A 12,974-nucleotide genomic window follows, 5' to 3' on the forward strand; every position below is an offset into this window, starting at 1 on the left:
TATTACTTTATTAATTCAGAAATGCTTTATAGATCAAACATCATAAGTAGCTTCTAACATTATCTATACATATAGGGCCGTATTCAATTAACGGCAAAAAGCAGAGATCCGCGAAAAAGTACCACCCATTGCGACTTTTCACCAGTCTGGCAGTTTCCTCTGTATTCAATTCCGACGCGAAAATGCAATTCGCAGATTCGCCTATGAATAGGTGTTGGAAAAAAGTGCAGAATTGCGGTTTTGGAGTGCAAAGGTGGAGAACCCACACTGCACCCTTGGGACAGCCCCCCAAAGGTTAACTGCGTCCAAAAAATCAAAACACCCCAAAAAATTACTTTGAAAAAGGGGACGGAAAAGTACAATGTTGGGGTACAAACTTAAAAACTAGCGAAATAAGCTTTTGGTGGGTCTGCAAGTATGGGGGAGGTGTTTTTTTGATTGCAGGTGCTTGCTGAAGGTGCATTTTTTACGTTTCTTAAAACTTCACTTTTGCGATTTTTAACCATGCTTACACCGATTTTCATGTACCCCAAATTTTCTGGCACTAGTTATTTTTTCCAAAACAAACCTGCTAAATGCTATTCTTCACCATTTGTGCAAAGACGCTATATAGAGGCAATTGAAAGCACTTAAGTACCCCAAATAGCTCCAAGGGGACTAATCGGGGACATCTATACTGATCCCCAATGTTAGTGCATCTTTTGGGAGGTGTCAGGCTAATTTCCCCGTAACTGACAGCACTTTGGAATTGAATATGGCGAATAGCGGGGCGCGCATTATAAGTTTCCACGGCTAAAACACGCGAAGTCGGCGAAAAGTGCGGCATGTGAAAAGTACAGAACTTTTCGCATCTAATTGAATATGCCCCTTAATCTGGTAAACAAGCTTTTAGAGGTGGCCATTTTCAGTTCTTTTCTATGAGTTCTCGGATTGTCAACAAGTTATGCAAGCAACAAATCATTAATATGAAGAATTTTCGGACATCTTAAGATTTAAAAAACATATATTGCTAAATATGTGCAATTTCCATATGCAACCTTCTATCAACTTCTAACCACGTATTTCCAATCTAAATATGTATATTCTTATTGCACATTCATATTTCATTAATGCAAGAATGACATTAGCTGAAATTCACTTATTATTATTGCATGATTATAACAGTAGCATTAGTTCACCTCATAAAAATGCCTTGCAATATAAGGGAAATTATATTTTATCTTTGACAGTAAGTAGAACATTTGACCATAATAAGGATATTGTATGATACCTGCCTATCATTTTTATTTTTATCTTTATTTTTATACTGTTTTGTTTGAGCACTGTGACTCAATAAATTATATTGTACTCAACCCGGTAAGCCGTACATTCATGATACATGTTAATCATGATTGTCAGGGAGACTCCCTGAAATAGTAGTAATCTCCCTGACTCCCTGAAGAGTCCAGTAATCTCCCTGATTGCACCTTACCCCCATTATGAAGCTGCTAAATAAAAGAAAAAACAGAGAAATGTACATTCAAATGGGATCATTAGTATCATTTCCCTGCATTGGTTATTATAAGGCACAATAATCCCTATGGCTACATGCAAAGTATCAGTGTGTTTTCATCAATACGTAGATCTAACTAACTGCTTTGGTGCTAGTTTACACTTAGATGTTAGTCAATTTTATGACAGATATAGCACTCCATGTCCACTTTAATGCGCACTCTTAGGCAGGCCCGCCATTTGCCGCGGCGGGCCCGGGTAACAGCGGGCGTGGCCTAATCGCGGGAGGCGTGGCCATGCCCCCTTCCCGAAAAAATAAGAAGCTTTGCAGCGCCGCGAAGCAGTGTTGCACGCTGGGGAGGGGGGGTGCTCTGAGCCCCCTCAGCCCTGATCAAAGCCTGGAGGGGCGCGATCACTGTGGCTGCACGCTGTGTGCTGGGCTGATGTGAGGGAGGGGGTGGGGGACGGCGCCGGACCCGGTCCCCTGCCAGGCCCCTCAGGAAGCCCGGGCCCAGGTAATCTGTACCCGCCGCCCCCTCGGCGCCCCTGCTCATAAGTGTTGCTTTCACAATCTCACTGAAATGCATTTTCGAAAGTAGACAAATATGATGTTAATCCACATGATTAGAGATTTCCTCTAGAGAGCAGTTCTGCCTCATTTCATCTCGATAAAGATGCCCAGCCAGAGTCACTGTAGGGAGAAAGGGAGACAGCGCAGGAGCGCACTCCTCCCCAACACCTAGTAGCCAGTGTCAGATGTCGCCAACTAGCATATATACAAGTGCAAGTTTGCATATTTTACACTATGCAGATAGACGTATGTACCCTCCTGCATCAGCCACCAAATGTTCAAACAGTTTCTGGATCCATCTCTGAATACTGCTCTAGAATACAAATATCAAGTAAAGATCAATTTATTGATATGTTTCACTCAACCTCCAGCAACTTCATCTACACATCAAACTCCTTACTTGACTCAAACACCCATAGTAAAACCTTTGTCGCCTTTCCAAATGACACTCTTACATCAAGTATGTAATCACCCAGCAGCACACAGTCCTCTCCCCAGTTCATCCTTTTCCACCTTGGAATAATAGTAATAATACTTCTTTCACTACACCAGTAGAATCCAACTACAATTATATAAATATGTAATTCATATCACAATTGTACAGCTGCAATGGTATAGTCTTTTTCATTCGTAAAACAGCCAGGTTTTCAATTATGTAAGCACATTTTAAATTGCTGTTATGTACTATATAGTATCTCATCATGCCCTGCTACAGTTTTAGCATGCCGTAATAGCAGGGCCGGATTAAGGTCTGTTGGGGCCCCTATTAATTATGGACGAAATGGGGGTTTGCGCAATGGGGACCGTAATGCTTGTAAGCGGTACATTGACAAACAGCAATAAGCTAAGCTTAGTGCTGTTTGTTAAATACTGAATGGAGGACATTTAGCAAGTGAAATAACCTCTTTAGCACTGTCTCCCCAGAGAAATCAAACTTCAAGCGCACACAAGAAAACAACACAATATACACCCACAGAAAAAAAAACACATATAGGCACCCACATGAAATTTTACACACCAGTTGCACAATCTTATTCACATTACACCACACATAGTGCCACTGATTCACATTACACCACTTAGTACTAGTGCCCCTTATTCATGTTATGACACACAGCAGTGCCCCTTTTACACAATGCTCACAGTAGTGCCCCTTATGCACAATGCCCACAGTAGTAGTGCCCCTAATACACATAATGTCCACAGTAGTAGTGCCTCTTACAAAATGCCCACAGCAGTAGTGCCCCTTATGCAATGCCCCCAGTAGTGGTAGTGCTCCTTATGCAGTGCCCCCAGTAGTGGTACTGCCCCTTATGCAGTGCCCCCAGTAGTGCTAGGCCCCTTATGCAGTGCCCCAATAGTGGTAGTGCCCCTTATGCAATGCCCCCAGTAGTGGTAGTACCCCTTATACAATGCCCCCCGTAGTGCCCCTTATGCAGTGCTCCCTATGCAATGCCCCCAGTAGTGGTAGTGCTCCTTATACAGTGCCTCGAGTAGTGGTAGTGCCCCTTATGCAGTACCACCAGTAGTGGTGCCCCTTATGCAGTGCCCTCAGTAATGGTAGTGCCCCTTATGCAGTGCCCCTAGTAGTGGTGCCCCTTATGCAGTGCCCCCAGGAGTGGTAGTACCCCCAGTAGTGACAGTGCCCACAGTGGTAGTGCCCCTTTTGCAGAGCCCACAGTAGAGGTGCCCTTTATGCAGTGCCGCCAGGAGTGGTTCCCCTTATGCAGTGCCCCCTATGCAATACCCCAGTAGTCATGCCCCCCTGTAGTAACACCCTTTGTGGTAGTGCCACCTGTATAAATTCCCCCACTAGTAATGCCCCCAGTAGTCGCGCCCCCAATAGTAATGCCCCCAGTAGTAGTGCCCCCTGAGTATTGCACCCAGTAGTAGTGCCCCCTATAAGAAGCCACTTGCACACAAAAAAAAACAAAACGAAAACCTTATGCCCCGCTCCCATGTCCGCTGCCGTCCGGTCTACCTGGCTGCGGCTACTCCTCTGAACTATGACTTCTCTCCCATAGTGCACTGTGGGAGCCAGAAGCTGGAGCTCAGGAGGGAACTCCAGTCTCTGGCTCTGGCTGCCGCTGTGGGGAGGGAGCCGGGCGCCCGCTGGTAACAAAATCTCAGCAGGTGCCCTGCAAATAGAGCCTCCCTGCGGCCACGGGGTTAGGTGGGCCGGCGGAGGCGGAACTGGTTCCGTCTCCCGTTCCGGTAAAATGTAACCCCGATGGGTGTGGTGGCCCTTAATGTATGGGGGCCCAGGGATGACCGCCCCTGACGCCCCCCTGCCGTTAGTCTGGCCCTGTGTAATAGCATAACTATGGGCAGACATGCTGGGATGTGTATTTCCAACACAGCTGCAGGGCTACATGTTGAATACCCCTGCTATATAGTATAGGATTATTGTGTATTTGCGACCAATAATTTATATATTTGTCACCAGTTCCCAAGAGAAATAAAAGAACACATATACAGAAAGCAGCCAATCGAGCTTCGGCCCTCAAACCTCCTTAGAATATGTATTGGAAATTTGACCAAGGGGGACTCTACCCTGACATGTTCAGTTTCGCATTTGAGGTTTTATTTTTTTAATTAAATTTAGTATATTACCCTTTTGGTTTACTCAGTGCAAATTAATATTTTTGGTAATTCAGGTGCCTCTTGGTGGACCTCTGATTATGCTGGAAGGAGCTCTTCACTTGTGAAATGATTACACAACCAATAAAAAGTATAAATTAAAGAGTCTGATAAAATTTTGCGTTTCTAATCTTGTTTTAAAAATCTTATTTAAGTAATGACTAACAAAACTATGCACAGAGGGCTTGATTCACTACGGATCGCAATACTGCGGACGCACGCAGTTCAACTGCGATAACAAGCTAATCCACTGTGATCGCAATGCAAAATCAGCACAACATAAGGACGCTGACTTTACCATACACACATCTGCTATGTGTAGCAGAATAGCGAAACCATTGGTACGATTGAGTACCATCGCAGCCTCACGCACACTTGTGCACACGCTCTGACCTTACTCAGAAATTGCTAACTTCCACGCACGCTATGAGACCTCACACTGCATATGGCATCGCAGTGGATAATTAATGCACACCCCTGCAACGGGGTGCGAACGCACTGGCACGCCTACGTTTCCCTGACTACCCCCCGTCACCACCCACAAACAGTGCTTCCTGTCAATCACTCTGCGAGGGGTCTGCTTGGCCTCTGCGATCACAGTCCCGGTCGCAGTAGCTAGTTCGCTCACGCATAGTGCGATGCATGTGCAGAACGCAACAATTGGCAGATTGCATGCCTATTAGCAACTGCGATCCTTACTGTATCAGGCCCAGAAACATTTACAAAGTCACATGAAATATATAACATACACACAACCTATGGATAGAAATAGATGGGGCTCTCTATGTTAAATACTGACACTAAACTCAAAAAAGTCAAGTGTGAAAATAGCCGTGTGCTGAAGCATGCACATCACATGATGGGGCTATTTCTAAGTTGTACCCAAATGCTAATGCCGCAGCATCGATTGGTGGTCATCTGCCTGCAAGTTTAGACAAATTGCATAGACTCCTTCCCTTCTGTGTATTCATGCAGCCAAACCTGCAAGGACAAAGATGCCCACATTTAGCGCCCATTGGCCTGATTCAGAGATGAACGCAGTAAACACAGCAGCTGTGTCTTTGGATGTAGGTGTGTGTATAAATATGCTAATGCTGCAGGGGGCGTTTTGTACAAGTTTCTGTGATCAGCTGCGGCGTCTGAGGATGCAGCATTGGATCATCTGCTAAACTCTCAGGTTGCGCAGGATGGCCTGTGTCTTGATTCTGCTTCAGAAGACGCAGACCCTGGCCTCGGCACTCCTTGAAAACAGTGGCATGCGGTGAGGTAAATGGCTGGAGAGGTACTGGCTAGTGTCAGAGCCAGATTTACAGATACATATATGAACCCGAGGGTTCATGTGGGCATTATACAAAGGTGCAGCTGTACATAGTGCTGGAAATTTGGTGAGCTTTGATCAGGGATGTGCGGAAAAGGTAGATAGGAGACAGGGGAGGCAGTGCCTCACCTGCCATACACTTTTTACTCCAAGATATTTATAATATTGTCTTTAATTTGTTCTTATCATTTTAATAGTCAAAACTTTGGAGTAAACCTAAGTATAACAGAAAAGGCTCTGCTAACCTGCCTCACCTGACAGCACACTGCTTGAAAATGGGGCACATATGCCCTCATTTTTAAGAATGCTGGCCATCAATGCCCCGTCCATGCCCCCAAATGGACGCAGCGTGTCAATCATGCTGCAACTTAGAGGGGACTGCAGCCGATATCGCTGTCAGAGATCGGCACATGTGCTGTACAGATCCTACACATGCGCCGATCGTTAAACATTGGAGTTGTGCGTAAACAATTACTGAAACATGCCCTTCTGAGTACTTGCCCTACGTTACTCTGCCCCTTGCCTGCCCTGTCTTGTCACTCCAGGTGCAAGTGGGCAAAAGTGCTGCTACATGCTCCTTCCTCCCTGTCTATTCCATCTGTGTCACGCCTGTTTGTCTGCCCCGCCTCTTTAGAATGTAAGCTCTCACGAGCAGGGCCCTCTACCCTCTTGTGCTTCTCCTTACTTATTACTTTCATCTATTCCATCCTCACTTGGGCACCTAACACCTGGTTGCTTACATCCTGTTGCTTATTTGAGCATTATGATCGCTAATGCAGCAATGTGTATAAAGTAACCTTGTCCTTATCCTGCATTGTATTGTACTGTAAGTCACTTGTTCACTTATTTGTCTATGTGCATTGTAAGGCGCTGCAGAACACTTGTGGCACCATATAAATAAGGATGATAATAATAATAATAATAAAAGTGCCAGATCCACTGAAATCTTCATACGTATTGTGTGCACACTCTTTCCAGAGTATGAGCAGAACTATTTTGTACATTTTATGCTACATAAGTTCAACATCAACCCCAATGTATCAGCTACACTGTACAGGGCAGAATGGTTACAGCTACAATACATAATACAGAATGGTTACAGCTACAATACATAATACATTCAATAAAATTTAGTCTAGTTAAGTGCGCACAGTGCTTAAAAACAAACAATCAACAATCAGTCCGATACTTCCCAAAAATCCCTCTAGTCGAGATCCCGTATGAAGTTGAACATCAGCCCTCGTGTTAGAACAAATTCTATTATATCATTTTTTATGTGTGCATTAATTGCATTACAAGAGAACTGTATGGTTGGAATATATGTAATTATCTGTGAAGGATGTGGTGAAAAGTATTCCCATTTTTAATTATATTTTTTTATAAAAGAAAGTATCTGAATAAATTGTTAAGTTTGTATTACACTATGTCTGGACGATCTTTATGTTTTTCAGATTTGTGAAAATTCTGCTGTTATGATATGTCAACTTCATACGGTGTTATGATCACTTATGATCCCGACTGGAGACTTTTGGGAAGTATCGGACTGATTGTCGATTGTTTGTTTTTAAGCACTGTGCGCACTTAACTAGACTAAATTTTATTGAATGTATATGTCCCAGTACTGAAGGGTGGTACTTTTTATGACTAGTTTATCTGCAGCAAAGATAAGTACTAGGCGCCCGTAATAACATCACTCATTCCACACATTCTATTCTAACAATACATAATACAGAATGGTTACAGGTCTATAACAAATTAATGCATTAGCAAGTTAAGAATGAACAGACAAGATTTACAAAAAGCATCACAATATTTAACATGAATGATTGATATGATAACATAGTCAAAGGACAATAATTTATCCACAGAGGATAAAAAAGAAAATATAAGGATGGGGAAACGTTCTGGAAGACAGTATATCGAAAATGTGCATATAAAAAGTCAAATATCACTTTATCCTTTTTGGCGGAGAGGAAAGACAGACATTAAAGGTCAGTGTCACCTTGGCTCATCAGTTCACATATCACAGAGTGGATAACCATGTCTGATCTGTTTATGAATTCCACCTATGTATTTGTAGATATTATATATTGGCTGCAGGATCTGGCAAACATCACACACACACGCATCATCTATGAGATTTACAACATCACAATTGCGGGGCAAATTCAGGACAAAGCCAGTGTTATAGATAACACCCTATGTACCCAGTCGGAGGCATCCACATGACTTATTTTTCATTTTCTTTGGCCTAATTCTGACATTTATGGTACGCATGGTCTTTGTACGCATCAGCTGTGCTAAAATATGCCAAAGCTGCAGGAGGCGTCTTAATTTAAAGACGACCACTGCTGGCTTCTCTGATCCGCTACTGCATATGAAGATGTAGCATCGGAACAGCTGCGTGAACATCGGACATTTTAGTAACCCTGAGTAACTGGCTTCTACACACTCAGATAAAGGGGCTGACACGCTCCCATTTTCTGGAACGCTCCCCTTCCACACTCTGTACCACCCAGGGACGTGCAGTCAGGGTAGGCAGGAGAGGCAGAGCCTCCCTTGTCATACTCCTGAGATTTGATATAAAAATTATTAGAACAATACAAAGAAGATATTTATAACTTATAAACATCTTCTTTGTTTATTGTAATCATTTTTATAGTTAACACTCACCAGCTTTGTGGAGCTCCCAGGGACTGCAGGGAGATGAGAGATGAAGCAGCAACAGCACAGTTTTGCTTTTGTATAGTCAGGCACTGCTTGCAGAGCTGAGGGCAGGCCACACAACGGGCAGTAAGCGGCACAGAAAGAGAGCTAATAGAGGCATGCCTCTGATTATGGGGGGCGTGTGCTTTGAGCACTGATGGACACCTTGGATGTGTCATGTGACCAGGAAGTGCACTGCAGTGTTTAGAGATCGGAGCTCAAGTCAGCAGCAGAAAGAGAAGACAAAATGATGCGGGTAGGAGAATCAATTGTACACTGAAGCTTCATGTAGTGAGGGGAGAGTTACAGTGAGTAGGGGGTGAGACAGGCTCCCAGCTCTCAGATCCATCTCCATGTGTGCCTCCCAGCCATTGACTGCACGTCACTGATACCACCCACAAATGCCAGCAGCATATCAGTTAGCTTTTGGGGCACTGCAACTAACATTGCAGAACCAGATCTGCACATTTGGAGTGCGGCTCCTGCTCAGATCTGAAAACATCAGAGATTTACATAAATACCGGAGTAAATCTCTGAATCAGGGGCCTATTCATAAGTATCCAACTCACAGCGAGGGATAGTTTACACCGGAGCAATATATTATTTCTCCGGGTCGGGGACAGCTGCACCGAAAAGCAGCCATCCCCTCGGTTAGTATCGCAGCTACAGAAGTAGCTGCGTTACTTACCTCCTCCCTGTCAGCCCGGCTACGCATGCGTGACCCAAGGACCCCTGATGATGAATGGCCCGGTGACTAAAATATGCCATTTAACGATGATGAATAGGACATTTATCGCTGATGAATAGGCCCTCAGACTCTTGTTCGGAATTAAGGCTGTTATCATCATGTAATTTTATTTTACCACATTACGTATCTGTAATCAATGCATAGGTAAGATATAGAGATGAGCGGGGGGTCGGATCTCAGAGATCCGAACCCACCCGAACGAAGGGAATCCGAGTCGGATCCAAGTAGGCTCAGATGTTCCCGCAGACCCGGATCTCTCAAATCGAGGCAAAACCATGCAGCTCGCGAGCTTTCGTCTCTATATATGAGGGACGCGGCGGGCGCCATTTCACTCCGGCTGTGGAGACTGAACAGGGAGGGTGGGTAGTGTAGGGCTGGGGAGAGGTGCTGTCAGGGCCGGATCAACAATGGGGTGGGTGGAGCGGCAGCTTCAGGCCAGCCCATCAAAATAGGCCCACAGGCTGAGCTGCTGTAGTGTAGACACTGACAGGATTTTTTTTTTCTGTTACAGCGGCACAGCCAGTCTGCCAGTGCCACCTAAGCCCCGCCGGACTTCCACCTTTCTCTCTCCCTTTCCTACCCACCAGCAGTCGCTGAAAATAAATGCCGGGTTACCAGCCCTCCGTGCAGTACAGTGTCTGGAGCCTGGGCGCCTCCTCCGCGTCATGTGACATCACACCACGTGACATCACAGTACCGCCAGCCGCCGCGGTCATGGAGAGTCTAAAATAGGGCGGCAATCTATCTATGTCCTCTTTATGGGCGTGTGATGTGAAGTATCCTGCTGGTTGCTGCTGCAGCTGATCACCAGCGATGGGATGTCCTTCAACCTGAGCATCAGCATCCTGAGCACCAGCTGCTTTGAAAAAGGTATGCTCCATCTGTGTCACTTACAGAATTTCTTTAATATTCTGTTCCATTATAGCTATATATCAATATATATCAATATATACAGTATATATACATACATATACAAATAAGAAAAGCGCTCGGAGTGTAGTAGTTCTGATCTTGTTTGTATTTATATTTTACATCTTTTTCACTGGCCTGGATCTTCCAAGGAAAGTTTGCCACACACAGATTAATTGGTTGCTTATATGTGTGAATTTTAAATAATGGGAGCACAACACATGGAGATAATTATATATATATTATATATATATATATATATATATATATATATATATATATATATGAAAATGTCTGGCACTCTCCAAATAAAATAAATCCACAGTGCCTGGGTGCCCAAACGAATGGGCTGTATGCATGTATGGAGAAGGCGAGGGGCACTCAACAGGACTAAACAGCATGTAGAAACAAACCAGACGGACCCAGACAGAGATTCTTATCTATCTATCTATCTATCTATCTATCTATCGCATATCTATCTATATATCTGTCGAAGCTGAATAATTGAGTAAGACAAGTTCAGTTTAAAATTCAATCACAGTGACGCCATCTTGCGACTGGCCGCAAGACTCCATTTTAGAAATGCGATCGCAAGACGCCATTTTGCGAATGGCCGCCTAAGCGCCATTTTAGATAAACTCACATTTTAGTACATGTGGTGATAATACCATTAGCATCATGCGAAGGCATCTGTGACCATTATCATATGAAGCAAGTGGCCAGGTGACAACTGGCTTGGGTAGATAAGTTTCCTGCATAGTGTTTGTTCACAACGGGTGGTCTGGCTAGAATAAATAAGCAAGCTTCCTACAATGACACAGAAAAGGTGGGAGGGCCTGCTGACAGGAGATGTAGAACTACCTGGCCCAGCATGCTAAAATGTTAGAGACAAGGCACTTATCCTCACACACACATTAAATATGTCTTTATATCAAACCCCGAATACTCACACATTTCATATTCACACATAAGGTTCCATAAGCATCAAAATGTATGTTTCAAGTTGGTTAAGTTAGTTTAAATGCTAAGAAATAAAGGTTTTTGATAACTAAGGTATTATACATGATAAGCAAGGTGTGTTTGGTCTCGTTCTGATGCATACGCTTTTTACAGCATCCCGGTGTTATCGGTGGAGAGATCGCATCATGCAAACTCAAGTTACGGATCGCAGAACTTACAAGCACCAAAATGTTTAGCTGATGAAATGTTACAGGAGGCGTTACCAGAAAGACTCCGGCTGTTAGAGGCAGGGAAAGTCTATTTGAAACAACCTGTTAAATGTGCCGTAACATATGCTTCTCCTCTGGGAACCAATGATATCAGCAGGAAATTTCCCTTTGTCCTGCTTTAGTCTGGGGGGAATAAATACATGTGCCCATATACTGGTTTAGGAGTCCATGCTGAAGGTTGTATGTACTAGGGGTCTCTAGTCTGAAATCTATCTCTGGGTCCAGAGGCGCAAGCGTATGTATACTGTGCTTGGGTCTGTATTATTTCCTTTTTACGCCTAAATTATGTATGTATAGATTGCGTGTAACTGACTGTACTTTTACCTAAATAATACTTGTGCTGCCACGTGTTTGAACAAAGCCATTGAGGTTTACATTTTTTTTTCTATTACCAATATCTGGGTTAAACGTGTTTTTTTCTGCGCAGGAAAAAGTGTGTAACAGTGAGTGTATTGTTGGTAGGGGTAATTTATTCCCTAAAGTTAAGGGTATCGTATGATCCTTAAGGGCTAGGTGCAAGGGTTAGCCTAGTCGCTCGGTAAACAGCTTACCGTTCTAAACACAGTAGCAGGTGTACATGTTGTCTTTGTTGTATAGAGGTGCGTGAGAGTGGCTGACATATAAACTCTCATAGGTCTGGAAGTTACCTTATTAAAGCTTATCCGGGTGTGGAAGTGGCCTGCTTCAAATCTTATCCAGGTGTGGAAGTTGCCTTACTAAATCTTATCCAGGTGTGTGGGCGCCGCCGACTTAAATTGTCCACAGGTAAGTGAAAGTGTCTTGATTGTCTTTCACCGGTTTAAATTTTTATTGAAAAGTGTAGGAGTTGTCTCAGAATGGGAGCCACGCAAACAGTAGAGATGTTAAGCAATGATGTGCTGCTAATGGAGGTGCCGATCGGATCGGCCCGTCGTATCATGCATACCAAGTACGGTATTTATGCAATAAGGTATTGTGATATATGGTTTAATATGACGAGGAAGAGTGTTAGACCGTTTCCCAGAATTGGTAGTTTTGACAAAAATGTGTTAGATAATGTCCAGGATCACATCAGTATGGTGCAATCCCGAGAGAAAAAGATTAAGTATTTTGAATGTTTAAAACTATGACAGCATGAAGGGGACGCTTGCCTTAAAAATGTGCAAACGACGCAAACTAGCGTTGAGAACGCATTACCAGAAAATACATCCACAACGCTGAATTGCAATACGGACGAGCCGCAAATTGGCGCGCAAGTGCGGCAAGGCAGCGTCGTGGAGAGTATTGCCAGCAGTTCACGCTCACCTCCCCCACCTTATGTGGACGGAGGTGCAAGTACAGTTACCAAAAATACCAACAAAAATTTAACAAGTAATTTGTACC

Source organism: Taudactylus pleione, unplaced genomic scaffold (genome assembly GCF_031769625.1).
Source record: "Taudactylus pleione unplaced genomic scaffold, aTauple2 ptg000380l, whole genome shotgun sequence".
NCBI classification, from domain to species: Eukaryota; Metazoa; Chordata; class Amphibia; order Anura; family Myobatrachidae; genus Taudactylus; species Taudactylus pleione.